A 27,557-nucleotide genomic window follows, 5' to 3' on the forward strand; every position below is an offset into this window, starting at 1 on the left:
GTCTGGAGAAGCAAGCAGGGGCCACATGGCGCAGGGCCGTGTGGGTCACGGGGAGGCATTGCTTGTCCTTGTGGGAAGCTACCAAAGGGCTTTAAACAAAGAAGAACCTGGTTTTTGTTTCTACAGGAGCTTTCTTCTTGGTGATGGTATCTCCTAGGAAAGGGAAGGCTGGGAGGGGGTGGATTTAGAGGAGGAGAGGAGAAATCAAGAATCTTATTTTGGCTTTGCTTGGTTTGAGATGCCAATGAAACAACCAAGCTGAAATGTTCAGTGGGCCATTGGTCAACTAGCAGGTTGAAAGTACAGGACAGTCAGTAATTTAAGGGGTTAGAGGCAGAAGAAGAGGAAGGATGGGGGTACTGGAGAAGAGAGTCGAGGAAATCAGTACGACAAATGCAATGTAGCGACTCATCTTGGCTAGGGAGATCTAACCAAACCTAGAGAATATGTTAATTGAGACTTACAAAAGCTTGAACGTGATTCATAGTTTTCAGAGGGCAGAATAAAAGACCTTTCCTCTCCTTTCCCCCTCCCCCAACAAAAAACTCCAACACAATGAAAATTAAAAACAAGAAAATGTAACTTCATCTTCTGAGAAACTCAAATCCTTCTTTTGGAATAAATGAAGATGGAAAGAGGATGGAGAGGTGGAACTTGAGAGATGGAGGGAGGTATCTACAGTGAGGGTACCAGTGAGAAGCAAGCTTATTTGCCCTGCGGAACCCTGGAAAGGCTCAGGACCCCATGATGACACTGTGCAGGGCATCACTGCCCAACCTGGAGCAGGGACAAAGGGCCCACGGGCTGAGGTCCAGGACTGATGGGTCATCCCCTCCGCCTGCCACATGGAAGCGTGATGAGGCTTGCAGAGGGAGAGAACACTAGTAAATGCTACAAAAGAGCTAGGCAAATAAGGACAAATGAGATTATTAAGAACTCCAGGGAAAAGCTGTGTACTATTGATAAAATGTAGTATGTGTTTAGCTCAATGGTGAACAATATTTACACAGTCATAAAAATCTAAGACTAACTATTAATTTAGCCAAAAAAAGTAATACAACTTTAATGGGAGGATGGAGGGGGAGCAGGAAAGTGTCAGAAGCCACCGTCATGTATAATAACAGGAAGTGAACAGGTGATATTTAAGATAAATTCATCTACAGATATGAAGAGACACACATCATCTAGAAATACAGTGGCAAATACCAGAATAAAATGTTAAAATGTTTTCAATTGTTGCCTCAAAAAAGTGGGAAAGCGTGAGGTGTCAGACATAAGACCGTTATTTTTATTCTGCATTTTATCAATATTTGACTTTTTAAAGTTCAATGCACATAACATAAAATTAACCATTTTCAAATGAACAATTCTGTGGCATTTAGTACATTCCCAACGTTGTACAACCACCACCTCTATCTAGTTCCAAAACATCTTCTTCACTCCCAAGAGTAAACCCTGTATCTATGAAGCAGTTCCCCCTCCAACCCATGTATCAATGAAAATCTTTAACTTTTAAAAATGACCTTTTTATACTAAATCACTGTTCAATATCATAGTGAGATATCACTTTACACTACAGGGTGACAAAAGGCAACAAGCTGCATAATAACAAGGATCAGATGGGGTGCAGAAAACTTTCTGCACTATTGTTCAGTGTGGCTACAAAGGAATGCGCACATAACCTCTAACACATAATTCAGCAGTTCTCTGCTGGGCAAACATTCCAAAGAAATCTCTTCCAGGTCACCAGATCTCGCACTTCCGCATGTAGAAGGATGCTCTAGGAGAAAGGGCGATGAGAAGGCACATCTGCTCTTGAGCGCACTGGCCTGGAAGCAACATTAAACTTGTGCTCACAGACCATCAGTGATAACCACTCACATGATCCCCCCACCCCCATGATGCCAGGAGCTAAGAAATGCCCTTCAGTCGAGTGCCCAGGAAGAAGAAATGAGTTTGCTGTGGACCTAAGCAACCCCTGCTGCAGTCTGTCCTCCAGGTTGCCAAGCACCCATTTCACTGTCTCTTACCCCATCCACTGGCTGATGCAGTGGCAGTTAACTAGGCAAACACAGTCCCTCATCGCACAGGATTTGAGCTCTTCTAACCCACCTCACTGACCAAAGAGACAAACAGCCAACAAGCTATCATTTTTTTAAAATTCCTCATTCAGTGAGTATATATAAATGCAATTTTATATAGAGAGAAATCAAGGGTAGATTTACATGAGCTCAAATATGAAAAATTTAAGTGTTAATCGTACATATCTTGGCTTCTTTTTGAAAAAGGTAAGAGGCAACAGAATACAAATTTCAGAAGGAGCAGACAATATGATTAACAAAGAGAAAGGGGAATGTTAATTCCCCACCAAGGGAGTTAAGATTTCAAAGAAGCAATGAAAGGGGGAAACAAAATTGTTGGATTTTAAGGACTTTCCCAACTCAAACTTACTAGACAAACAATTGCAGGAGGGTAGAGCTTATCTGCCTTGTGTATCATCCTGTCCTTGGTGCTTTCAGTAAATATGGGATCAATGAATGAGTACTCAATCAATGATTGGGTACTCAAGGTGGAAGAATGCTCTTCAAAGGCAGTTCACAAAAGGAAAACCTACTCCTATTTCCAACAAGAGCCTTCCACAAACAAGTAATTAAGTCCAGTTCAGTAAGAGGAAACCAGTACATCACACTGTTGTGTCTGTTGCAGGCGAATCACATTTCCCAAGCCAGGACAGAAGAAGCCCTTTGAAGTCCTGTGACATTTTCCAACAGGGACTGCCAAATCAACCTTCCATTACCCGTCTACAGAAAACACAGACATTGTTCCTGAGAGACAAAGGACAACAAGGTAATTTTTTTCCCATTAAGGTGACCAGATGCTTTTTCTGAGTAGAAAAATCAGACTGAGGACTCCCAAGGTTGCTCTCCTGTACCTTTATCATCTTACCTGGTTGCAGGACCATCATTCACAAACACATTAAAAACTAGAAATGTAGGGAGAAACTTCCCTTTTTGACCTACTTTAGCTTGGTCAATTAAATTTTTATTTACCTTTTTGGATATAGATCAGAGAAGTAAAACTTAGGTGGGAAGGCAAGGACTCTTCCCATTGTGAAAGACAAAAGGGACCAGGAGTTCCTTCTAGAGGCAGCCCCAACACAGGTATCTGCCTTCGCTTGGACAGTTGGAGCCTCTGCCCTGGACTCTGCACCTGGACAGATGGATACAAAGTCCCAGGGCCAGTTCAAGACTGCTCGTGGGAGCGAGGCCGGATGTGTCCATGGGAAATGTCCAGAGCCTGCTTCCCCCAGCACCTGAGTCTGGTTCCCTGCTGACTCTGCGAGTGACTGATAGTCTTTCAACAGTTTCCTCTTGGCTTAGGTCAGTCAGTTTCTGCCGTTTGCAACCAAAAGTCTGAGCTGACCCGTACAGTAATAAAAATGCCAAAAACAATAAGAGACAAGGAATCTGGAAACCCGGGTTCCAGCCCTGGCTCCACCACGCAATAGCCAAGAAGCCACAGCCAGGTTACTAAAGCTCTCTGTGTCCACACATCTTGCCTGGAAAACAGATGATCCCCAAGGCACCCCAGAGCCCTAAGACCTGATGATGTTTGTGGAAGCTTATAGACCACATCAGAGAAGTCACAGAAAACCCAAATGTGGAAGCGCTGAGGTGTACACTGATCTGCCATCTGGACGAATTGGTTTAAACCTCAGCTCTATTCTATGTTGTATGATCTTGGGGAAAATTATCTCATCTCTGTAGGTTTTCATTTCTTGCCTATAAAAGGGCAATAACCACAATGGGTAACTCACAAACTAACCTAAAAGATTAACTACTTCACTTGAAGCACTTAGTACAGATTCTGGCACAGAGTAAACAAATATTAGCTGCTAAGACAGAATGGATAAACGAATTGCATCTTCATGCTCCACTGTGATGCTGGACGCCTACAGACTATTGTTACACATAACAACATGGATGCATTCCACAAACTTTTTTTTTTTAATTTATTTTATTTATTTATTTTTGGCTGCATTGGGTCTTCATTGCTGCGTGCGGGCTTTCTCTAGCTGCAGCAAGCGGGGGCTACTCTTCACTGTGGTGCACAGGCTTCTCATTGCGGTGGTTTCTCTTGTGGAGCATGGGCTCTAGGCATGTGGGCTTCAGTAGTTGTGGCTCGCAGGCTCAGTAGTTGTGGCCCGCAAGCTCAGTAGTTGTGGTTCGCGGGCTCTAGAGCGCAGGCTCAGTAGTTGTGGCGCACGGGCTTAGTTGCTCCATGGCATGTGGGATCCTCCCGGACCAGGGCTCAAACCCGTGTCCCCTGCATTGGCAGGCGGATTCTTAACCACTGCGCCACCAGGGAAGTCCCCACAAACACTATTTTGAGTGAAAGAAACCAAGGCAAAAAGAGTCCATTTATACTGAACGAATCCATTCACGTGACATTCAAGAACAGGCAAAACTTTGCTAGAGCCACAGTCAGAATAGCAGTTACCTTTGGGGGCGGTATTTCCTGAGAAGGGGCACTTTCTGGGGTGCTGGAAATGTTCTCGTAGCTCAATCTGGGTGGGAGTCATGTGGGTATAAGTGTATTTAAAACATCATCAAGCAGTGCTCAAATTTAAGGTTTGTGCATCTTTGTGTGCATGTGTGTGTGTGTGTGTGTGTGTGTGTGTGTGTGTGATAACTTAAGGAAAGAAAAAACTGAAATAGTACTTGTTCTCACAAAAAGGAGGATGATCTTGCTGATAACAGAAAAACAAATTTCCCCTTCATGTAAAAGGTTAACAATAGTGTCTGACTTCTGTGGCTGCGAAAACACACCTTGTTTTGTCAGGGTTTGGGTTGGGCGCTTGCTGGTTCATAATGGAGAGGAGGAGGGGCGGAAGAAAGATGACATCACTGTCTCCCCAAAGGGCAGCCGTTATTTGTTCACCGCAGGACACTCTGGGCAATGAGCCCGATGCCCGGAGGGATTCTGACCGAGTCCCTTTTCCCCACTGATTCCCTGTTCTATCCAAACAGTTTTAAACCATTAACAGGCAGTGGTTTTAAATCTGTAATGAAATGCCATGTTGTCTGACATTTGCTTCAAAATAACTGGGGAGAGAGAGATGGGAGGATATAGATGACTTGAGATTGGCCATGAGTTGCTAACAGTCAAGGTGCATATTGGGTACATGGAGGTTTATTATACTATTATTCTCTCAATTTGTATATGTGCTTAAATTTTTGTATAATGAAAGGTATTTCAATATCTTTGAAATCATCTATGAATTTATTTTCAAATGCGAAATTTTTATAAAAATCAATCAAATGTTCACCAAGTTCAAAAAAATACTATTTTTAAAAGAGGAAGAAAGGAAAAAAGGAAGAAAGGGAGGGAGGGAAGGAGGGGTAAAAAGGAAGAAAGGAAGGAAGAAGGAAGGAAGGGAGGGAGGGACAGAGGGAGGGGAGGAAGGAAAGAAGAGGAAGAAAGGGAGGGAGAAAAGCATGTTATTTATATCATCCTGTCCAATTTGCCAATCTACCTGAAAACCAATATATTCTAAAAGGAGTAAATAGCTGGATGGACTTGTCAAATAAATACAACAGTCACAAAAAATTGAGACAGGATGCCCAGCTTTGTGTTAGATATACGAGAGTAAACAAAATCGTGGACTTCAGGTTAAAAATCTTGCTGTGTAGAACTCTACATGCTCAGTATCTCTCAAGGCAACTCAAATCTCACAGTGCATAGTAACCCTGGCTATTTCAAACACTACAGCTCATGTGAACCTCTGAGGATATGTCACATCTTCTACAAAAGGGCATTCAGAAGGTCTGGAACGTGTGGTCTGTAAAGACTTACATGAGCTATTGGGTTGGTTATCCCAAGATCCTCCTGGAAAAATACTTTTGCCATCAGAAATGCCCATTACACGAAGGAAATGTACACAGTTTCTCCTGAATTTGATTTCTCCTTCATTCAACAAACATTTCTTAAGCACATGTGTGCTGGAGACACAATGTCAGTAGAACCTGGTCCCTGAGAGTCCTTGGGGAGACAGAGGAGCTAACAGGTAGCTCCAAGGTGTTTGGAGCAGAACATCTAACCCAGCCCAGGGAGACATGGGAGAGACAGTGTCAGAGGCCTTCTCAGCTGAGCTTAACAGCATCTACTGCTCAAGCCAGTGGGCGGGGCAGGAAGAGGGACGGACGATATGGAAAGAATGAGAAGCTGGAGAAACCTGTTGCATTATATGTTGCACATCTGCTTTTCTGTGAAGTGGACCAGACCTCCTGATACGGCCCATGGTCTAGAAGAGAAAGGCTAATACTGCCAGCCTGCTGGCCCTCCTCTCACCCCTACCTAGGCAGGGTGGGGGCAGGGGCAGGGAGGAGGGCATCACCCTTTGACCCCATGAGCGCCCTTCCCTCCCACGTTCTCCACGTGGTATTCAAGGCAACCTTGGCCAAGTGAGCAAAGCTGTCATTGCTGGTTTGTATTCACATCTCCATGGAGAGGCAAGAAGGCAAGTGAACAACAACGACCAAAGGAAGATGCAGCCCCATCTGTCTTGCTCTGTTCGTTTGTTTCCTGGTCTCCACTGAAGACCTAGTGACCCAACTCTGGGTCCTTCAATGCTTCCAACCCAGGATTCCCCAACCAGCCCCTTTCATACGTGATGTGGGTCACTCCCTATACATATTTTTGATTTTTTTTTTTTTGCATACTAAGCATACCCACAATGAACAGATTACTTCCAAAGGGACCCTTTCACCAACCCTAACTCAGCGAAAAGGCACTAAGTAAACAAACAGGAGTCACTCAAAGATGTCATATATTTATCCTAAATGAAAAGAAATGTCATTTTCTTAATTTATTTCATGACTTAGGTTTCCTTTACTTACATTTGATTTTTAATCCTAGCAAACACAGTCTACCATCAAACAGCCTTTACAAGTCAAAATATCTCTCAAGAAAAATCACTGTCCAGATTTCTCTCTCCTCCAGAACACCTATCTGAAAGACACGATACATTCCCACCCAAAACAGTGGCTCATTAGAGTAGCAACTTTCCAGGAAGGCACCTCAAGAATGACCCCTTGCTTCAAAATTATTATACCAGGGTTTCTCAGCACAGGCCCGACACTGTGGGCACCATCTATAATTCTTTGTTGGGGGGGTGGGTGCTGTCCTGTGCATTGTAGGAAGTCTGGTGGCATCCGTGGCCTCTACATCTCAGGGGTCAGTAGCACCCAGGTACTACCATCAAAAATGCCCCCCACTGAGAACCTCAGGATTAAGCCTTCCTTCCCATTCTTCTCAAGAATCAATGTCCTAAAGTTACCGAAATTGACAAAATGGACTGATAAAGACAATGGTGGGGGGTGAAGAGGGAAGCATTCCAGACCCTTCTGTACTACGTCTCAAAACCACATTCTTTGTTTGCTGTATTTGCAGCTCTACTTTATGGCTACAGCTCTCGTTCTGAAACTGACTCCCCCGCCTAAAACCCTTTAGGGTTGAGAGTCTCAGCCCTGGCTACTCCTCACAGTCACACAGGGAGTGTTTAAAATACGACTATGCTCTGGCCCCTCCCCAGGAGATTCTAACTCATTGGAGGTGGGGTGTGAGATTTCAACTGAGAACCACGCCTTCAGGAGTTCACACCACGGCAGCTGAGGTCAAATTCAGAAGTACAAATTTCATAGCTGCCAGGGGATTTTATCAGTACAAATTAATACAAATGCCTGAGTGGAGGGTCAGGGCCCAGGAATTGCCATTTTTTTTAAATAAATAAATTTATTTGTTTGTTTGTTTATTTTTTTTGGCTGCGTTGGGTCTTCGTTGCTGTGCACAGGCTTTCTCTAGTTGCGGCAAGCGGGGGCTACCCTTCGTTGCGGTGCACAGGCTTCTCACTGCGGTAGCTTCTTTTGTTGCGGAGCACAGACTCTAGGTGCACGGGCTTCAGTAGTTATGACTCACAGGCTCTAGAGCTCGGGCTCAGTAGTTGTGGCACACGGGCTTAGTTGCTCCACAGTATGTGGGATCTTCCCAGACCAGGACTCAAACCCATGTCCCCTGCATTGGCAGGCGGATTCTTAACCACTGTGCCACCAGGGAAGTCCAGAGTTGCCATTTTTAACAAGTTCTCCAGGTGACATTTCTTTTTCTTTTTTTTTAATTGCAGTATTGTTAATTTACAATGTGTGTTAGTTTCAAGTGCACAGCATAGTGGTTCACTTATACATATATACATATTCTTTTCCAGAGTCTTTTCCTTCATAGGTTATTACAAGACGTTCCCTGTGCTCTACAGTAGGCCCTTGTTGTTTACCTATTTTATATATAGTAGTGTGCATCTGCTAATCCCAAACTCCTAATTTACCCCTCCCCCTCCCTTCCCCTTTGGTAACCATAAGGTTGTTTTCTATGTTTGTGAGTCTATTTCTGTTTTGTAAATAAGTTCATTTGTATCATTTTTTTAGACTCCACATATAAGTGATATCATATGATATTTGTCTTTCTCCGTCTGACTTACTTCCATAAAAAAGAATGAAATACTGCCATTTGCAGCAACATGGATGGACCTAGACATGATCATAGTAAGTGAAGCAAGTCAGGCGATTCTAATGTGAATTGTCCCCAACCACACTCAGAGAAACACTAACCTGCAGAATAAATGAATTCTAAGAACGGTACTTCTCAAACTTGAATATGTAGACCAATCATCTGAGGATCTTGTTAACAGGAAAGCACTGATTCAGCAGGTCTGGAGACAGGTCTGAGAAGCTGCATTCCTAACAAACTCTCAGGTCATCTGAAAGTTGCTGGCCTGGGGAACCACTCTGAGTAGCAACGTTCTAAGAAACTGAAGTCACTGCCAGCCACTTGGATTCCCCAGTCCTGTCGGACATACCTCAAAGAGCTTAGCAAGCAAAGCGTTCAGATGCCTCAGATGGCAGCGTGGTGCACAGAACATCAGCTGGGGATGCGTGGGCTTCCCACCTTCCCACCCACCTCTCCAGTTTCATTTCTTTAAAATGCTCCTCCACCAACACCCCGCTCCCACCATTCCAAAACACTTACACTTCTCACAAACATGTGCCGTATGTCACTCTTCTGTATTTTTACCAAGTTGTTCTCTCCGCCTGAAACTGTATTCCCAGGTCCCCACCTTGACCAGCACCACGGCTATTTTCTGCTAGGCCACTCTTCATCTCTCACGTGCTTTCAGCTCACCTCAAAGGCCAGCTCCCTGGAGAAGACCTCCCTGTTCCCCATCCTACCTGACGCTGCTACGATGCAGACTCATCACTCCCTCCTCCAGGATGCCAAACAGTGCCTTTCTCCCTTATGATCTATGTAACAGGTACGTGGACCAGGAAGGACTCATCTATTCAGTGGGAAAAATTACCTCCTCTGCCCCGGATTTAAAAAAAAACAACAACAACAAAACAGCAAGACATCGACTACCCTAAGTTGCAAACAGTGCCAATTCAGAAATTTAAATTATCTAAACCCTTATAATGATCAAAGCTGCCAATATTATTTCAAGCCAGGTTTCCACTCCCCCACTCCCTTCTGACTTACACCTCCATCCTCCCCACCGTACCCCCATCCTGCCTACTTCACTTTCAGATCCAGGGATACGGGAAGAGGTGAGGGACAGGAGAAGAGCAGAGTCCTTCCTTGGCTAGCTTCACACTCCAGCCCGGCATGACAGATACTTAGAGCTGCTTCATTCACGAGCACTTTTTCTTAGATTTTTATTTGTAAATAATTGGAAACTTACAGAAAAGTTGCAAGAGTAATAATACGAAGACTACTCTTTACCCAAAGTCACCTATTGTTAACATTTTGCCCATTCGCTTTATCATTCATGCTCTCTCTGTATGTACACGTATAATATATAACACTTCATATGTATGATATATACATATGACATAATTTCCTGAACCACTTGGGAGTAAGTTGCATCCATTATTGCCCTTTATATTTACTTCAGTGCCCATTTCCTAAGAACAAGGATATTCTCTAACGTGACGATGGTGCAGTTATCAACTTCAGTAAATTTAACATTGATCCTATACTTTTATCTCAACGTTTATGGTCCAGATTTTCATTTTGTCATTTGACCCAATAATGTCCCGTCTAGCACTTGCTGATCCAGTCCGGGATCCACTTTAGGATCAGGGATTGCATTTAGTTGTGATATGACTACAGCTGTTACTCATCTTTTATGATCATGACATTTTTTAAGAACACAGTCCATTTTTGAAAAACAGAACACTCCTCATTAGGGGTTTGTCTGTGTTTCCTCAAGGTTTGACTCCAGCTGGAATACTATGTAAGGGATGCTGTGTGCTTCTCGGGGCGTCACAGCTGGAGGTATACGGCATCCATCTGCTCTGGTTGGCACTTCAATAGGCATCTTGGAGGTAAGCCTGCCACTGCTAGATGTCCCTCCTCTGCATTCCCTCTTCAGGCGGAAAAGCATCTGTTCTGGCAGCCACAACCCCTCCTCAGCCAATGAAGGTCCGATCCATCAACCCTAGGTTCTTCTCCATGGGGCGCCCTTCCTGGCTAAGAAAAGCCCCACACCAGCTCACCCACACACATGGCCCTTATGAGCCCAGTGGAAAAATCACACATTCTTTGCCTGAGGAAATGGACGCCAATGTAGCAGAAATGCTCTTTTACTTTGCTGTCAACAGAGCTAGACAGCCTCTTTCATCCCCATATATTCCCTGGTTGGAATCAGACACCCTCATCCCTCCCCCAGCAGAGGAGATACATACCCAGCTCTCCAAGTAATCCAGTAACTTTTTTCAGTTAATGCTTTTATAAAGACTCTGGTCCCTCAACAGGAATGCATCGTCCTTTGTGTCCTGGTGCCTCAGCAGAGACTTCTGACTTCATCCTACCTGACCTCCCTCCCACCTTCCACCTCCACAACTCTGCCAATGCCTGCAAACAGAAGTCTACGGTCTTATTCATCCCTGTGTTCCAAACAGCTTGGCAAACACATAAGCCTTCCCTAACTGTTGTTGAGCTATAATGTACCTCCCACCTAGAACACATCCTCAGACACATTTGAAAACTGTCATCTGAAAAATGGGTCTTGCCTTATTTCCGTCTCCTTTACTTCCTTTTTTCACTTTAGTCAAAAGTAGATGCTTTATTATTTTATTTAATATTTCTGTTTTCTTTTCATATGTTTTGTTACCTGTAAGCTTGAAATTTTTAATATGTACCCATTTTTAATTGATCTATCATTTACATCCAACAAAATTCACACTTTTAAAGTATACAGTTCAACAGTTTTTTAAAAGAAATTCAGAGTTGGTATAACTATCACCACTATCTAATTCCAGAACACCTGCATCTTCCCCAAAAGAAACCCTGTACCTAGTAGCAGTCACTGCCTGTTCTCCTCTCCCCTCAGGACCTAGCAGCTTCTAATCTACTTTCTGTCTCTATGAATTCTGGACATTTCACATAAATGGAATCATAAAATACATGGCCTTTTGTGACTGGCTTCTTTCACTTAGCATGTTTGGAAGGTTGATCCATGTTGTGGCAGGTATCTGTACTTCATTCCTTTTTATGGTTGAATAACAGTCCATTTTGTGGATATACCACATTTTGTTTATCCATTAATCAGTTGATGGACATTTGAGTTATTCCTACTTTTTAGCTATTATAAATAATGCTGCTAGAAACATTCACATACAAGTTTTTATGCAGATCTGTTTTTACTTCTCTTGGGCATGTACCTAGGAGTGGAATTGCTGGTGATATGGTAACTATATTCAACCTTTTGAGGAATTACCAAACTATTTTACAAAATGGTTGCATGATTTTACAATCTCAGCCGTATGAGGGTCCCAATTTCTCCACATCCTCACCAAAACTTATTACTGTCCACCTTTTTGACTCTAGTCATGCTAGTGGTTTCTCATTGTGGTTTCCATTTGCATTTCTCTAATGACTGATGATAATGAGCATCTTTTCATGTGCCAACTGGCCATTTTTATATTTCCTTTAGAGAAATGTCTATTTAAATCCTTTAATCATTTTCAAACTGGAATTGTTGTTGCGTAATTCTAAGAGTTTGTGTGTGTGTGTGTGTGGAATTCTACAAGTTCCTAGATACTAGTCCTTAAAAGAAAAATGATTTGCAAATATTTTCTCCCTTTCTGTGAGTTGTCTCTTTACTTTCTTATTGAAGAGAAAGATATTGTCCTTTGAAGGTTTTAAGTTTCATGAAGTCCAATTTATCTATTTTTTGTTTTGTTGCTTATGCTTTTGGTGTCATATCAAGTAACTACTGCTTAATCCAAGTTCATGAAGATTTACACCTATGTTTTCTTCTAGAAGATTTATATTTTAGCTCTTATATTTAGATCTTTGATCCACTTTGTGCTAACTTTTGTGTATGGTGTGAGGTAGGGGTCCAACTTCGTTCTTGTGCATCTGGGAATCCAGTTGTCCCAGCACCAGTTGCTGAAAAGACCATTTTCCCTTTTTAATTGTCTTGGTACCTATGTTGAAAATCAATTGACTATAAATCATGGGTTTCCTTCCCCTTTACTTCTAAGAGGGAATTAATTGTCGACCCAACACTTCCCAGACTCAACTATCAGCAACAAAAGGAAAAAAAAAGTCTATTTATTAAAAAAAAAAAAAAAAATGTTCTAGAAACTCACCAAGAAAGCCTACAAATATAATTAAAGACATTTGAAAATGTAAAATTAGTATTATTTCTCTCAAAGTTAAACAAACATATATACAAGAACAAAAAACACCATCTATACTGCACTCGAGTATGTAAGAATGTGTGGTGATGCAACTGGGTCTGAAAACCCAACTTTTCAAATACAGGAGGAAGACAGAAGGTCTTCAGAATGGGTTCTGTTGACATATAAGGCAGTGTGAGATTACATTCCAAGGCTACTTTTCTTTACTGTCAATAACTTTTTAAACAATGGATATGACAACATACTTGGCAAAGTTAGCTTTGACGAAGTTCTCTTCCAGGAATAAATTCAACTTGTAATACTGAATGAATTTCTCTAAAGACCACAAAATTATGATGTGGTGTCATGAGCTGTACCACCCAACCAAGAAATTAAGTGGGACTCTTATTTCTCCATTCCTGTGTTGTGATGGCTACTGAGGTTCTGTTGAACTCACATTTGGAAAGCAAATCAGTCTTAGAGGGACAGCCATAGAAATTAGCTTTTATGACACAATCTTGACCTTCTTCCAAGGAATGTGTCTACCACCATTAACTTTAAATTCTCAGAATACCAACCTTCACACCATAATCTCCACATACAATTTCTAACCAGCCCACAGACTATCATTTTACATAGAAGACACATAAACATTCACATATATTTGACAAATGCCAGGAAAGTGTTCTCAATTTAGAAGCCAAAAATTAAAGCTATTTAAACCCTTCTCAAAAAAACACAAAACAGGAAGGTCGGTAGAGACAGGCTTCTTTCTGAGCTCCAGCCTGTCAAAGAGCCCATCTGCATGTTCCCCAGCAAGGCCACCCACAAGACCCAAGGTTGCCCTCTCCTTAGAATCCCAGAATCATTTAAGAACTTAGAAATCCTGGATGCCAATCCCAATCCCTGGGGGAGCTTGAGAGAACATGACGAGTGGCCAGAAACCGGGGCCGTAATGTCCAAAAATCTGCCTTGAATGGATAAACAAACTGAGTTATGCAATGGAACTGTGCTCCGCGGTAAAAAAAAGACCAGACTTCTGACAGAACCACAACATGAATGAATCTTAACATAAGTATGGTGCATGGAAAGAGGTCGGACAAAAGAGAGTGCATGCTGTATGATGCCTTTTAAATATACAATTCTAGGAAATGCACACTAATCTATAATGATGAAGCAGATCAGGGTTCCCTTGGGTAGGGGTGGCAGTGGGGTAAAGGAGGAGGGAATAGGGATTAAAAGGGGGCAGGATGAGACTTTTCGGGTGGTGAATATCTTAATTATGGTGATGATTTCACAGGTATATACATGTGTTAAAACTTACCGAATTGTACATTTTTTAAATGTGGAGGTTATTGTATGCCAATTATATTCAATACCTCAATAAAACTATTTAAAACAACAGTAACACAAAACTACATCCACCACCTTACAACAGGGCATACTGATGTGCGAACCGGACACTGTCAAGCCCAAGACCAATTCAGTGCAGAGGAGATCCAACTTGTGCTAGTGCCAGGGAAGTAAAGCCATGACCCCAAGGACCCCAACTGTAAAAATGCCATCACTGGGTGGGTGAGGGCTTCAGCCAATTACCTTCATTCAACGATTTTCATTTTTAGAGTTCATTACTTCTCTTGACCCCAGTTTTATGAATCAAGTAGAGCATCACAAATCCAACTGGCTGCAGCAGCCACTCAAGAATTTTTAAGAAGGTGAGGACCACAGGATATGGAGGGATGTTAGCAAACTGTAGAGTGCTTGCCCCCTGAAAAATTGTCAGTTTCTGACCATTTTGCCACCTAAGAACACTAATCCAAAGTGGCTGGATCTTCTGAATTTTCCCCAAAAGCCAGAATTTTCTGTTTTTATGTAAAGTATACAATTTTAAAAGGTGAACCAACTAACTCAATTTTTAAAACATTGTTCAGGTTAAACAAAAACTAGTGAGAGCAGGAGTCAGCCCATGGGTTGATGATCTGCAAATGTGGACAGAGAGGCTATGAACACAGGCTCTGGGTTCAAGACCAGCTCTAACCCTCCCTGCTCTGCAACCTCAGGTAACTTAACCTAAGATCCCATATCCTCACCAGTAAAATGGGGCTATTCATAAAGGATCTACATCTGAGGGTTGCAGTCAAGATGAAATGTTTAACACCTAGAAAATCCCCAGTACATATCACCAATATTATTCTCCAAATGAGAGCATGCCTCACTTCAACAGACTTCTCCAAAAATAGATTTGTCTTTTGTATTGAAGCTGCAGATGGCATGAAGCTTGGAGTGATCTTAAGAACACTGGTGAAGCAAACAGGCTTCAATAGGCCAGAGGAAGGAGACAAAACAAACCACATCACACAGGTTCAAGAGTAAACTTCTGCGTGCTGGGGAGCAAATCCTAACTCACTAAGTAAGATACAAGCAATATGCAACTCGGAAGGACTTGGAGGGATGCGAGCAGAACGTGTCAGTGTTTTATGGCAACAAAACATGGTGGGGAGGAGGGAAACGCATTACTAATGATCCTGTGCACTAATTAGACCACAAGTGAATACGACATCTAGTTTTGGAAGCCACGCTGTAGGAGACACAGTGAATGGGATACAGACAGAGAGAAGCACCAGGACAGCCAGAGAGAGGCACCAGGACAGCCAGAGAGAGGCACCAGGACACCCAGTGGACTTGACAATGTTTCTGGAGGAAAGTAAGGCTCGGTTAAGTTAAGTACCTTACGTGAGATCATACCTGAACTGAGACGCTCCAAATCCAGAGCCACACTTCTAGATATACTTTTGGAAAACTTCATTTGGAAAAACTTAAAACGATTTACTGTAAGACTTGATAGAGCCTTTACTATACTCACATGCTTTATGAGCATCTTAAAACATGGACCACAACTGTGTGTCCTAAAATTTCTCTACCTTTATTTTATTTATTTTTCACCTTTATTGCTATTATTTTTTAATCCTCTGGTCAAACTAGGGTTTCCCAAAACAGACCCAGAAAACCAAGTAGGGAGAAGACCTCCTTGCTACCCTCAAGAATCACAGGACCGTGTTATAAAGGGATTGCACTGCCATAGGCAGCGTGCAGAACAAGGGCAATGACAGGTCATAGTCAGGAGAGCTTGCTTCCTTTCAACCAGGGGCGATGAGGGCAGTGACACACCTTAACCGGGAGGAGGACTGAAGCTTAGCACTCTTCGCTATCCAGAGCCACGCAAGGCTGTGGAGACCTAGGACAGGCGCTGAAAGCTCGTGCCATTTGATAAGAAAATTCAGCGGGAAACAGTCACAGAAGCACACGGCAGGCGAGTTCCAGGATGGTTTATAGAAACAGCTCTCTGAATCTGAAAGTCAACTAACACTGTCAGCCTCCCAAGGTGCAGGTCTCTGCAGATGTTTGCAAAACCGAGCACAGGGATTAACACAAGGGAGGTGACCACTGTGACTCTGTGTACTTTAGAGTCTGACCACACAGCCGGGAATGGCCCAACAAGCGAGGAGGGGCAGCCTGTAATGAGCACAGCTAAACAGGATCCCATATCACGCTAGGTCAGAATCCCCAGATAAAAATTAATCAGGACTTGACCTCTAGCCAAACCCAGTTATGGACCTGAACATAGCTTGCTCTCACTTCTACAACTTTCCTTGGGCTCCTTGGTACCTAGAATGACCCCTTGATCCATCATCTTCCCAACAGAACGCAAATGCCCCCCTTCCTTGGTGATGCCAGCCAGAAGTCATCTCTCCAGCCTGGAAACCCTGTGGCACTTCTGCCCTCCTCCTCTTACAATGCTTCTCAGGTACGGCCCTGGATTACTGCCTCATTTATCTACGGCACTGTGAGCTCCACGGGGGCTCAAGTGACATCCTCATCACCTACATAGACTCCCAGCCCCAGAAAACCTTGCTCACTGCTCTGACATAAAGACACATTCAATGAACCATTAGTAGCTTCACTTAAGAGCATTATCCTAAGCCAAGGTTGCCAGCTGGTGGACTTCAGGCCAAATCCAGCTCACAGATAATGTTCTATCTGGCCAGCTCACTGTTTCAAACACTCATATTAATTGCCACTGTTTAAAAAGCAGGCAATTTCACATTAAAATCCTCCTCTCCAGCTTTTTATTAAAAGACAAACAAAAACAGGAATTGGCAATGCTGGGCTCCTATCTCTGCATGGCAGCAAGCTGCTAGAGGTGAGTGAGAGGACCCCTGGCGACAGGACATACACTTACTTCCTCATCTGCCCTCATCCTCTCTGAGCTCATTTACTCACTTACTGCTCTGCAGGCCTCACTCATGCTTGCTGAATACAGTAAGTAAGGGCAAACCCCTGTTGACATATCAACACACTGAGAAAATCAGCCTCTAAAAGTTACATCCTTTTACTGACCCAGAGAAACACTGTGAAGTCAAGTTGCTTTAAAGTGAATTACAACCACATTCTCATTTCCCCATAGGGTGACTTCTGTTTTGTCCTGTGTAGTAAGCATGGAGTAGTTGCTAGGTTTAAACACTGCCAGGGTACACAAATGAAAGGTGACTGTGGAAAGACCCAGAAGCTAATGAGGAGTTCTGATCATAAGAAGCTGTCTAAGACTGTAGGGAGGAGAGAGATTTCCAATTATCAAAATTAAAAGGATTCTAGCAAAGAGGCAGCCATTTAACCCACATAACCCGACACCGGAAAGGTGACACTTCACACCTTCATTAGGGTAACAACCTGCTTTGGAGAACGGCAAACCCATCTGTGACCAATTACTAAACCCTTCTGAACATAAATAAACCCCATGTTCCACTTCTGCCATCTATAAACAAGGGATCAGCAGAGTACAAACACCACTTAACACGAACAGTAGATTATTATTTCACTTGACTACTGAGATTTGGAATCAAAGATGATGAAATATAGGGCAGTTATAAATATTACTAAAATCAATATTTTAAAAGCAGGAATGAAAACTCACGCAAAGATTTTATCTCTTTGTTTATGAACCTGGTTTTCAACCACAAAGGGAGACTCTTCATAAAAAACCCTAAAGAGCGTCGTTCTCAATTCTTGGCTCATCAGGGAACTTTACTGTAGAGACTCACCTACAAGCAAGATACAGACACCAGTGCCACTTTAAGGGATTAAACTGGCATTCTAGTGAGGCTCTCATAAGCAGGGGATCTGGATTTAATTTCTGGTTTCACCATAATCATTGTGGGGTGCAGAGGCTTGGGGTGGGGGCAGGGCAGGGTGTGCTTAAGCAAATCCCAAAGAAAAACACACAAAGACCATAGTTCTTCATCTATGAAATGAGGGCCATACCTGGCCGCCTTTCTGATTTCATGAGAACATTCTTCCCCAGGCATGTTTCTAAACTTCTCCCAAAGGTCATCAATGACCTAGATGCTATAAAGTCAACGGACTTGGGACTTCCCTGGTGGCGCAGTGGTTAAGAGTCCGCCTGCCAATGAAGGGGACACGGGTTCGAGCCCTGGTCCGGGAAGATCTCACAGGCCGCGGAGCACCTAAGCCCGTGTGCCACAACTACTGAGCCTGCGCTCTACAGCCCGCGAGCCACAACTACTGAGCCCATGTGCCACAACTACTGAAGCCCACGTGCCTAGAGCCCGTGCTCCACAACAAGAGAAGCCACTGCAGTGAGAAGCACGCGCACCGCAACGAAGAGCAGTCCCCACTTGCCCCAACTAGGGAAAGCCGGCACGCAGCAACGAAGACCCAAGGCAAATATAAATAAAATATTTTTATTTTACCCAAAATAAGAATAAAGAAATAAATTTATTTTAAAAATAAATAAATAAATAAAGTCAACTGACTTTTCAGATCTCATCCTCCCCAATCTCGGTGCCGTCTGACACTCTTCATCACCCTCCCCTGCAATTTCCAAGTTCCCTCCCTCCGTCTCATTGCTCCTCTTCAGGCCTCTCTTCACTAACAAGTCCTTCTCTGCTCTTAAAAACATCCCTAAGCCAAGGCCCCTGCTCCTTGCATATACTGGCCCAAAATAACTAATATATACCAGGTACTATGTGAAGAGTTTCATATACAGTTTCTACTTTAACAAATTCTCACAACTGCCTTTTTAGCTAGATTCCATTATTATCGCCCTCCTCATTTTTCAGAAGAGGAAACAGAGGCTTAACAATTGGCCCAAGTTATACATCATGTAAACATGAGAGCAGGGGAGGGGTTTATAAACCAGGTCTAAATCCAGAGCCCAAATCCTTAACCTCCCTGCTCTATTTCCTCCTCCTCAGCCAGGCTTCCAAAAGCAACACTGTCTGCATGCTCAGTTTTGAATTTAATTTCTGCAGCAGAGACTGTTTGCTGCTTACTCAGTACCCATTCCCCCTTCTTCTCACTAATAGAACACTTTATCATTGGGGTGGCAATGGGCCCAGATTCAAATAAACACACAAAGCCACACACAGACATTTCCCAGCCTCCCAGTGAGATGGTCCTGGGGAGGGCCTTTTGGCTGAGGGTTTTAAACAAGGCTCAATCAGTGGGTAGGTGCATCCTTTTGCCCTTTCCTCTTTCCCATTTCCTGGAATGTAAAAGTGATGGCTGGAGCAAGAGTAGCCATCTTATGATAAAGAGACAACCTGAGGACAGGCACGCACAAGGGATGGGAGAGCAGAAAGACACAAGGGGCCTGCCTCTTGATAACCACACAGCTGCCACAGCAGACCTGGAACACCTCTACCTGGACTTCATTTACCTGAGGTAAAGATGAACCCCTATCTTGGGCTGACTGGGACTAGGATTCATATACAAATGATTTATTAAGGAAGCGTGGGCTTCCCTGGTGGCACAGTGGTTAAGAATCCGCCCACCAATGCAGGGGACATGGGTTCGAGCCCTGGTCTGGGAAGATCCCACATGCCGCAGAGCAACTAAGCCCATGCACCACAACTACTGAGCCTGTGCTCTACAGCCCGCGTGCCACAACTACTGAAGCCCGCGCACCACAATGAAGAGTAGCCCCCGCTCGCCACAACTAGACAAAGCCTGCTTGCAGCAAAGACCCAATGCAGCCAAATAAATAAATAAATTTTTTAAAAAAGGAAGTGCTCCCAAAATAAACCCATAAGGAAGTGGGGGAAGCAAGACAGGGAAGAGAGAAAAGCTCATCAGAGTGGACTGTTAGGTACAGTTCTACAGAGGATGACTTCAGCCTGATCCTACGAGGAGCCCCGGGGTATAAACAATGCCTCCTGTTTTCCCGTCCTGAGGCTGAGTTTTCATTCTTCTGTATCAGTCAGTCCCTGGTGAAGGTGGGAAACTTCAGAGACTCCCAGATACTCTGGGCTCTCCATGTTTCACGGCAAAGTGGGTCCTGCAGCCTGAGGGCTATCTCCCCATGATGAGCTCTGTGCTCTTGGGCTGTAGGACGCAAATGCCCCAAAACCGAGGAGGAACATATAGGGATCCCAGGGGACCCAGGCCAAGCACTGACTGCTGCCACTACAGCATCCATTCGGTTGAAAGCTCTGTGATTTATATTTCTGTTCTGTAACAGCCAGACCTAATCCTGAGTGATGCAGTCTTGGCTGAAGACGTCCACATTTGCATCTCCAGCTCTAATGGCTCTCCTGAACTCTAGACCAGAATGTAAGTGCCAGGTATCTCTCTCCACATTGGTTCATACATACCGCATCTGGCTCCTTCAAGGATACAGGCAGCTGACATCTGCCTCATGGCCATGGTGACATGAACCAGTGTCAAACCATTCTCTGCCCCTCTCACCACCCGAAATCCGTTCCTTCTCCTAACCATCTGCAGTGATTCACGGCACCACTACCTTCCTGGTAAATCAGGAAAGAACACTTAAATGATCTCAACGTATCTCTCTCCCTCACATCTCCCAAAGCCTGTGAGCAGGTCCTAGTGAATCTGCCTTCTACGTACGGCCACCCCACCTTTAGTGCTGCCTCTGCCTTGGTTTTTAATCCTGTCATCTGCCACAGGGGTTCTACTGGTAGCCTCTCTGGCTGCAGTCTCCCACTTCTCCACGAGGGGTGACCTTCTGCAACACTTGCTGACCATAGCCTTCCCTACCCAGCAGTCTTCAGAGGCCAAGAATAAGGATCTGAGTACCTGAAACCAGCACCCAAGTGATGGGGCCTCCAGCCACACTTCCGGTTTCATCTCCCACCTTATCCTGTGCATCTTTAACAACACATCTCACACTTTCTCCCACTCTGGGCTCCCCTGGAATATTACACAAGTCTGTTTATATAAATACGAAGGTGTATTTATTTTCTCATGACTTATAATAGAACTATGATAGAATACAGTTGCCCTCTCTCTCCTACAGTGTTCTCGATGCCCGCACGGAAGCACGGCCATCCTATTCACTTTTATATTCCGCCAAGGAACCAGCATCAGAACTTTAAACAGAATTATTCGATTTATAATGCTGAATCAAATTCAAGGCTATAAGGCAAAAAATCTGTCATCAGGCCCCCCACTGCTGTGTTCACTTCTTTCTAATCTCAGCTCTTAAAGTATTAAACGTAACCCAGACTCTGCCAGTAGCTCCAGTCTCTCACCTGGACTCTCACATTCCTTCTCTTAAAATGCAGGAAGGGGCCTACATGACATCATAAAACTTGAGAGTGAAGAGTGACCTTGTTTAAGCCTCCCGTTTACAAATAACGGTAACGCTTACTCAAAGGAGGGAAATCACATGTCTCGGCTCACAAACATGCAAACAAAATCCACACGTGGAAGCTATGGGTAAAGCATCGACGACAGACACTGTTAGACGGGGTACCAAGTGCCAAAGCAAGGGTGACAAGAGCTGAGGTTGCCTGGCTTTGAGCAAGTTCTTGCCCCAGCACACAGCATATTCTGCGCTATCCGACCATGGGTCGCTTTCCAATGATGACACCAGAGAAGCCAGTGGTTCATAGGGTGCCCAGCTAAGCCCAATCCCCTACTCTTCCAATGACATGACTCATCTCTACAGGGAACCAACCTCCAGCCACACCCAAGTGCAGTGTTTGGGTGGAGCTCACTCAAACTCCCTGCTCCGCAGGTGGGCCCGTGACCCACCCTGGTCAAACAGGGGATTGCCTCCCCAGGCCACAGTGCTAGGAGCCCGGGGCCTCTGAGTCGGTGGGATTTAACTGGCTGGAGAAAATAGGCGGAGACATCTTCCTTCCCGTAGCCTGGCTAACAAGAGCGTGCAAATCCAGAGCTGCACACCACAGTCTGGATGCCACAAAGGGAAAGGCTGCCTGAGAAAGGAGCCCAGCCACAGAGGAGCAGAGACAAAACACGGAGAAAGCGGCAAGTACAGCCCCTGAAGACACATCATTGCAGTCCCTGGGCTCCAGCCGGTAACATCAGCCAACAAATCCCTGCATGAGTGAGGCTTCCAGCTGTCTGTACCCTAAGGAATCGTGATTCATATAAAAGCCACGAAGGAAAAGCAAGAGGAACTGCCTCACTTAAACAGCCAGAAATGGATCTCACAGTAGACAAAAGGCTTTTTATATTTTACAAGTAATGAGCAAAATATGATGCAAACACTTAAAGTACAATGAGTATCACCAATGTGTTGAGACTAAGAGACAAAATGCATAACAGAGGCCAACAGTGCTTAGATATGTAACATAAAACAAGACAGTCAACCTAAGTACACAGAGTGACTCTTGCACCTTCCCGGCGTTCCCAGGTATGACAGGTAAGGCACCAGCCACACCTACACAAGAGCGACACAGTCCCCTGCCTTCAACTCAAATTTTGCCGTTACTACACAGACATTATTCTCACTGCCCTCTGTTTTCAGTTGAAGAACTCTTCAGAACCCCAGCTCTGAATTAACCTACTGAAGGAGGGATCAAGGGTAAAAGATCAAAAGCAGGAAGACCAATCCTTAACGTGCGTAACATAAAAGAAGTTCTAAACCCTAACTGCAATGCCTTTTCAATTTGCATCTTTAAAAAGTCTGATTATATAAGACAGTTATATCAGATCTGACTAGTAAACTGACACTGCTCCAAACGAGGACTTAAAAAAATCAAGTCGAGGGAAGCCACCATTTAAATAAATACCTCACAACCAAACCTAAGCCAGAGTAACCACTGACATTTAATACTCTGGTATCAGTCCTAAGTGCTGAAGGTTTCTGTAATTCCATCATAAGCTTCTCTTCAAAAAATTTTTTAGGGCTTCCCTGGTGGCGCAGTGGTTGAGAGTCTGCCTGCTAGTGCAGGGGACACGGGTTCGAGCCCTGGTCTGGGAAGATCCCACATGCCGCGGAGCAACTGGGCCCGTGAGCCACAACTACTGAGCCTGCGCGTCTGGAGCCTGTGCTCCGCAACAAGAGAGGCCGCGATAGTGAAGAGGCCCGCGCACCGCGATGATGAGTGGCCCCCGCTTGCCGCAACTGGAGAAAGCCCTCGCACAGAAACGAAGACCCAACACAGCCAAAAATAAATATAAAAATAAATAAGTAAATAAGACCCGGTGCAACCAAATAAATAAATAAATATTAAAAAAAAAAAAAAAAAAAGGAATCCCTGTGTCAGTTTCCACTTTAAAAAAATTTTTTAAATGCCCAGGTTAAATGAAAAGCTCTTTCAAACACTCCCCCTGAACTGGAACCAGTTCAAGGCAAAGATCTAGTGATCTGAACACAGTCAAGTCACTTGAGGAAAATAATCAGGTTATCCTGCCATTCTCTCTTTTTCTCCTTTACATTCTTCCCTTAGGAGGAATCGAGGATACACCATCCTGAATCAAAATACATGGAGAGGACCAGAGTTACAAGGATGAGGCATTCCTCCTGCCTCGTGGTCTTGAAATAGCGAGGGCAGATTCAGTGGTAAAAAGCCACAAAAACCATAATACGGTCATCCAGTTACCCTGCTGACTCCCATTCATTCATAAATGCTGATTCGGCATCTCCTTTGGGCCAGACACTGTTCTAGGTACTAGGGATACCTAGTGTCTTGGTGACCAAGACAGATAGGACCTCTATCCTCACATAGCTTAAATTTTAGAGAGGGAGACAAAGAGTGAATAAGTAAGAAAACAATAAAAAAAAAAAAACCATAGTATTGGGAATAATAACTGCTATGAAGAAGAATGAAGCATGGTGGAGGGACAAAAAGGGATGAAGCAGCTAAAGGGATCAAGGTGATAAGGCAGGAAGGTCAGGGGAGGTCTCTCTGAGGTGGTGACATCTGTGCAGACACACGAGGGAAGTGAGGGTACGAGTCCTGTGGGGTGGGGGGACGAAATTTCCAGGCCAGACAACGGCTCTGGGGCAGAAATTAGCTACGTGCACAGAACTGTAAAGCAGCCCATATGGTTAGAGCGGAGCCAGCCGGGAGAGCCACACGTAGGCAGGAGCCAGGTCACGTTAAACAGCAGTTCTCAATCCCGGTCGCATGTGCACATATTCTGATCCAACTCCTCTGTGATGTACCCTGGGCACTATGGTTTTTTGTTGTTGTTTAATTCCTCCAGGTGATCTTAACGTGCAGCCAGCCAAGGCTGAGAACCTGGCTTGACAGAACGTCCTATAGGATTTTATTATAAGTGAGCTGGGAATTAGTGGTCAGCATATTTAACCTCGCAGGACTGGGCGAGATCATCTAGAGAATGAACATCGGTAGAGAGGAGATGAGGGCTGAGAACAAGGCCCGGGACCAGACTAAGGTAGTAAGAAAGAGGGAGAGATAGGGAGACCCAGAAGGTGCAGCCAGGGAGGTTCTGGAGAACCAGCAGGGTAGGGCGTGTGCAAAGCCAGGCAAAAAAGAGACTTCACTGCTGCTTTGAATAGAGGTTAAAAAAACCCCACACTCAATACTAGCCTTCTTTCAAAAAAAGGTATACACATAGGTGAATAAATGCGGAGGAAAAAACCTGCAAGATTACTGCACCATCGATAATAGTAGTCAACTAGGGTCAGGAAGGGAATAGAAGGAGACAAGCCTTTGCATCAATGCCTTACATGTTTATGGAGAGATTGTAGTTATCTATTTCTTATAGAATGGAAAGCTCTTAAATGATTCTGCTGGCAGACAGGGCTAGGGATCCTGAGGTGGGGACACTCAAGGGGACATACTCCAGCATTAAATATCATATTGAACCAAATGTCTTGGAGGGCTTTGAGATTTCCTACGACTGATTTCATATCAAGGAAAAAATCAATACAGAGCATGCTTGGCAGCTGAGGTATGCTTAGGGAGAATCTCCCTACACAGCTTCTATTTTGGATTCCAGCAGGCTATTTAACAAAGTCAGATGAGAGGTGTTAAAAACCTCTGCAGCTAGAAGCTGTCTTCAAGAAGACTCCAGGCAGCTTGATTTGCAGCCTTCAGTGACAAAGATTAGATTCTAAGTTACTAATTAAGAATACCTGCCTTTTTAACAAGTCCTTTCCAAACTGAGGCAGCTTCTCTTTCTTTCTTTCTTTTTTTTTTTTTTTTTTTTTTGGCTGTGCCACACGGCTTGCAGGATCTTAGTTCTCCAACCAGGGATTGAACGCAGGCCCCAGCAGTGAAAGCGCCGAGTCCTAACCACTGGACCACCAGGGAATTCCCCAGTTTCTCTTTCAATACCCTTCCATTTTGCTCCTTTTTCTCACTTTATCCCAGAAGCAATTACATCCAGTAGGTTGTTGGAAACCACCAATTCCAGCCACTGTGAGATACAACTCACTTAATTGATTTGAAAAGGAAAGGAAGCAGTCAAGATGCACCCTCTGAGCACCATTTACTTAAAATAAAAACTGTGAGCCCGTAGCTTCAGCGTCACCTGTGCTCTTGTTAGAAATGCAGGATCTTGGGTAGAGAGACAGCAATCAGAGGCCAGACTGATTCCGAATCTGCATTTTAACAAGATCACCACGTACTTCAGCAGTAAAGTTGGAGAAACTGCCTGAAAGCCAAGTTAGCTGATCATCATAATCTCCAGGTAAATGTTAAAAATATATATATATACATGTATTGCCAAGTCCTATCCCAACAGCAGGGATGGAGCCCGCCAATCTCATATTTTCATTCTCCTAGGTGATTCCAAGGCACAGTCAAGGTTGGGAACCAACGCCTTTAGAGGACCCACAGGTCTGAGACCTACCTGAGTAGCAAATGAACCAAAGTCAGAGACAAATGGAACAGGGTAAGAAGGGAGATGAAGTTTAAGAGAGAACATGGCAGCAAAGCAGGGCAGAGGGCTGAGTGTGTTAAAGACCCAGTAATCTCGGCAACTTACTGATATGCATTTAGCCTAGACAGTCCTTGCACCATGATCTCCAGAAACTACTTAAAGAAAGAAGCACTCAAGGCTCTGGGCAGCGGGACAATGACGTAAACAGTGTTAGGAGGCAACAGAGCAAAGCAGTTGGCAAGACGGTGCTTTCCAGTTAACTGTACTGCTTTGGGCATGTTCATTCTGTAAGCCTCGTTCCCTCAACAGTCAAACAAAGAGTTAATCAGCACCAGCCTCTCAGTGTCGCTGTGAGGAAGAAATGGGGAAATGGGAGTAAAGCTTTCGGTAGAGACCACTACCGTTAAGCCTTCGTGTCAGTAGTAATCATTATAGTTAGTGTGACAAAGAGTTATGTGCCCCAGGACAGATAAGAATGAATAAGGAGGATCAAAGAACTAATCCAGCCAAGAGACATTAATCTCTAGTGTAGAAGGACTAGCGGTAGTGAGATCAAAATATTCCTGTGGATCCTGTACGGGCACATGATTGGCTGGGTTTACACGCTTAACCCAGCGTGAGGCAAACTTGTTCATTTACACACCTAGCACATTGCTTCCAACCTCCTCAAACTTGCTTGTTATTTTCTAAAGGGGAAACAGAAATACTCAGACCTGATAGGACTGAACTGAGTATTCAAAACAAGTGGCTGGTCAGAGAACAGCCCCGAATTCATACCCGAGGAGAGTGGGGGACACTCGTGTGCCTCTAACAGGTTTGGGTAGGAGAGTAATACGCTGTCAGAGGTCAGGTCAGGTTTATTTAACTCTGGTGTCTAACTTTCAGAGGCTGCCCTTCTGTCTTCCTCCCTCTGGCGTTCCGTCCCAATAAACGTATCGATGGCGCATACGTGCCTGCCCATGAGTTTTCTGGGGATGCCTGGTGATGTTAAGCATCCCTCAACTTCACACACACCCCCAAAATGAACTGCAGGGTAAGGAAGAAGAAGAGGGAGCCTTTCTTTCTGCAGCAAAGATGAAAAAAAATGCTCCACCACAGGCCCCTGAAAATGAAAGTGAGTTCAGTTCAGGAGTTTCGCTGCTTCTCCCACTGAGGGGCAGCCTCTGTGCTCTGGGAGGTTAAAAAGAAAACACGTTTCCTTTGCCCCCTCCCTCCAAACTCTTAATGAAATCAACTTCCTTGTACTTTATAAAACAACAACAACTGACTGTTCTTTTGGCAAAGAGTGAAGGATCAGCTTACATCAACCTCACTTCCTCTCCTCCCCCCTCTCCATCCTCATCTTCTATCAGAAAGAATATAACTATCTTTTTGAGGACGAGGGGTCTACAAACTTCCCTTTTACGCTAAAGCAGAAAACAAATTTAAGCTCCAAGAAATAAGGCCTACCTTCTCATCTCTCTAAAAGTTATGTTAATTATTTTTAAAAGCAATGCTCCTTAGAAACAAGAGAAGGGTGTGTAGTCAGAAAGGTGGTGTGGGTGTGCTAAGAACATGACTTCATATACCACAAACATGATAAGAATACGTTTTCCTATAAATAACATCAAAAGAGGTACTTACCGAATATTAAACTGTGAGCTCTACTAAAACCTGGGATGTGGAGCTCTCATATGAGCA

General features: G+C 44.0%; 1 protein-coding gene across 1 annotated transcript in view; it reads right to left on the bottom strand.

The window, feature by feature from the left end:
- The window catches only part of ITPR1 (inositol 1,4,5-trisphosphate receptor type 1), a 320,598-nt gene that overhangs the window by 208,403 nt on the left and 84,638 nt on the right, over positions 1-27,557 (bottom strand). The gene's annotated exons all lie outside the window — the stretch shown is intronic.

Source organism: Balaenoptera acutorostrata, chromosome 10 (genome assembly GCF_949987535.1).
Source record: "Balaenoptera acutorostrata chromosome 10, mBalAcu1.1, whole genome shotgun sequence".
NCBI lineage: Eukaryota > Metazoa > Chordata > Mammalia > Artiodactyla > Balaenopteridae > Balaenoptera > Balaenoptera acutorostrata.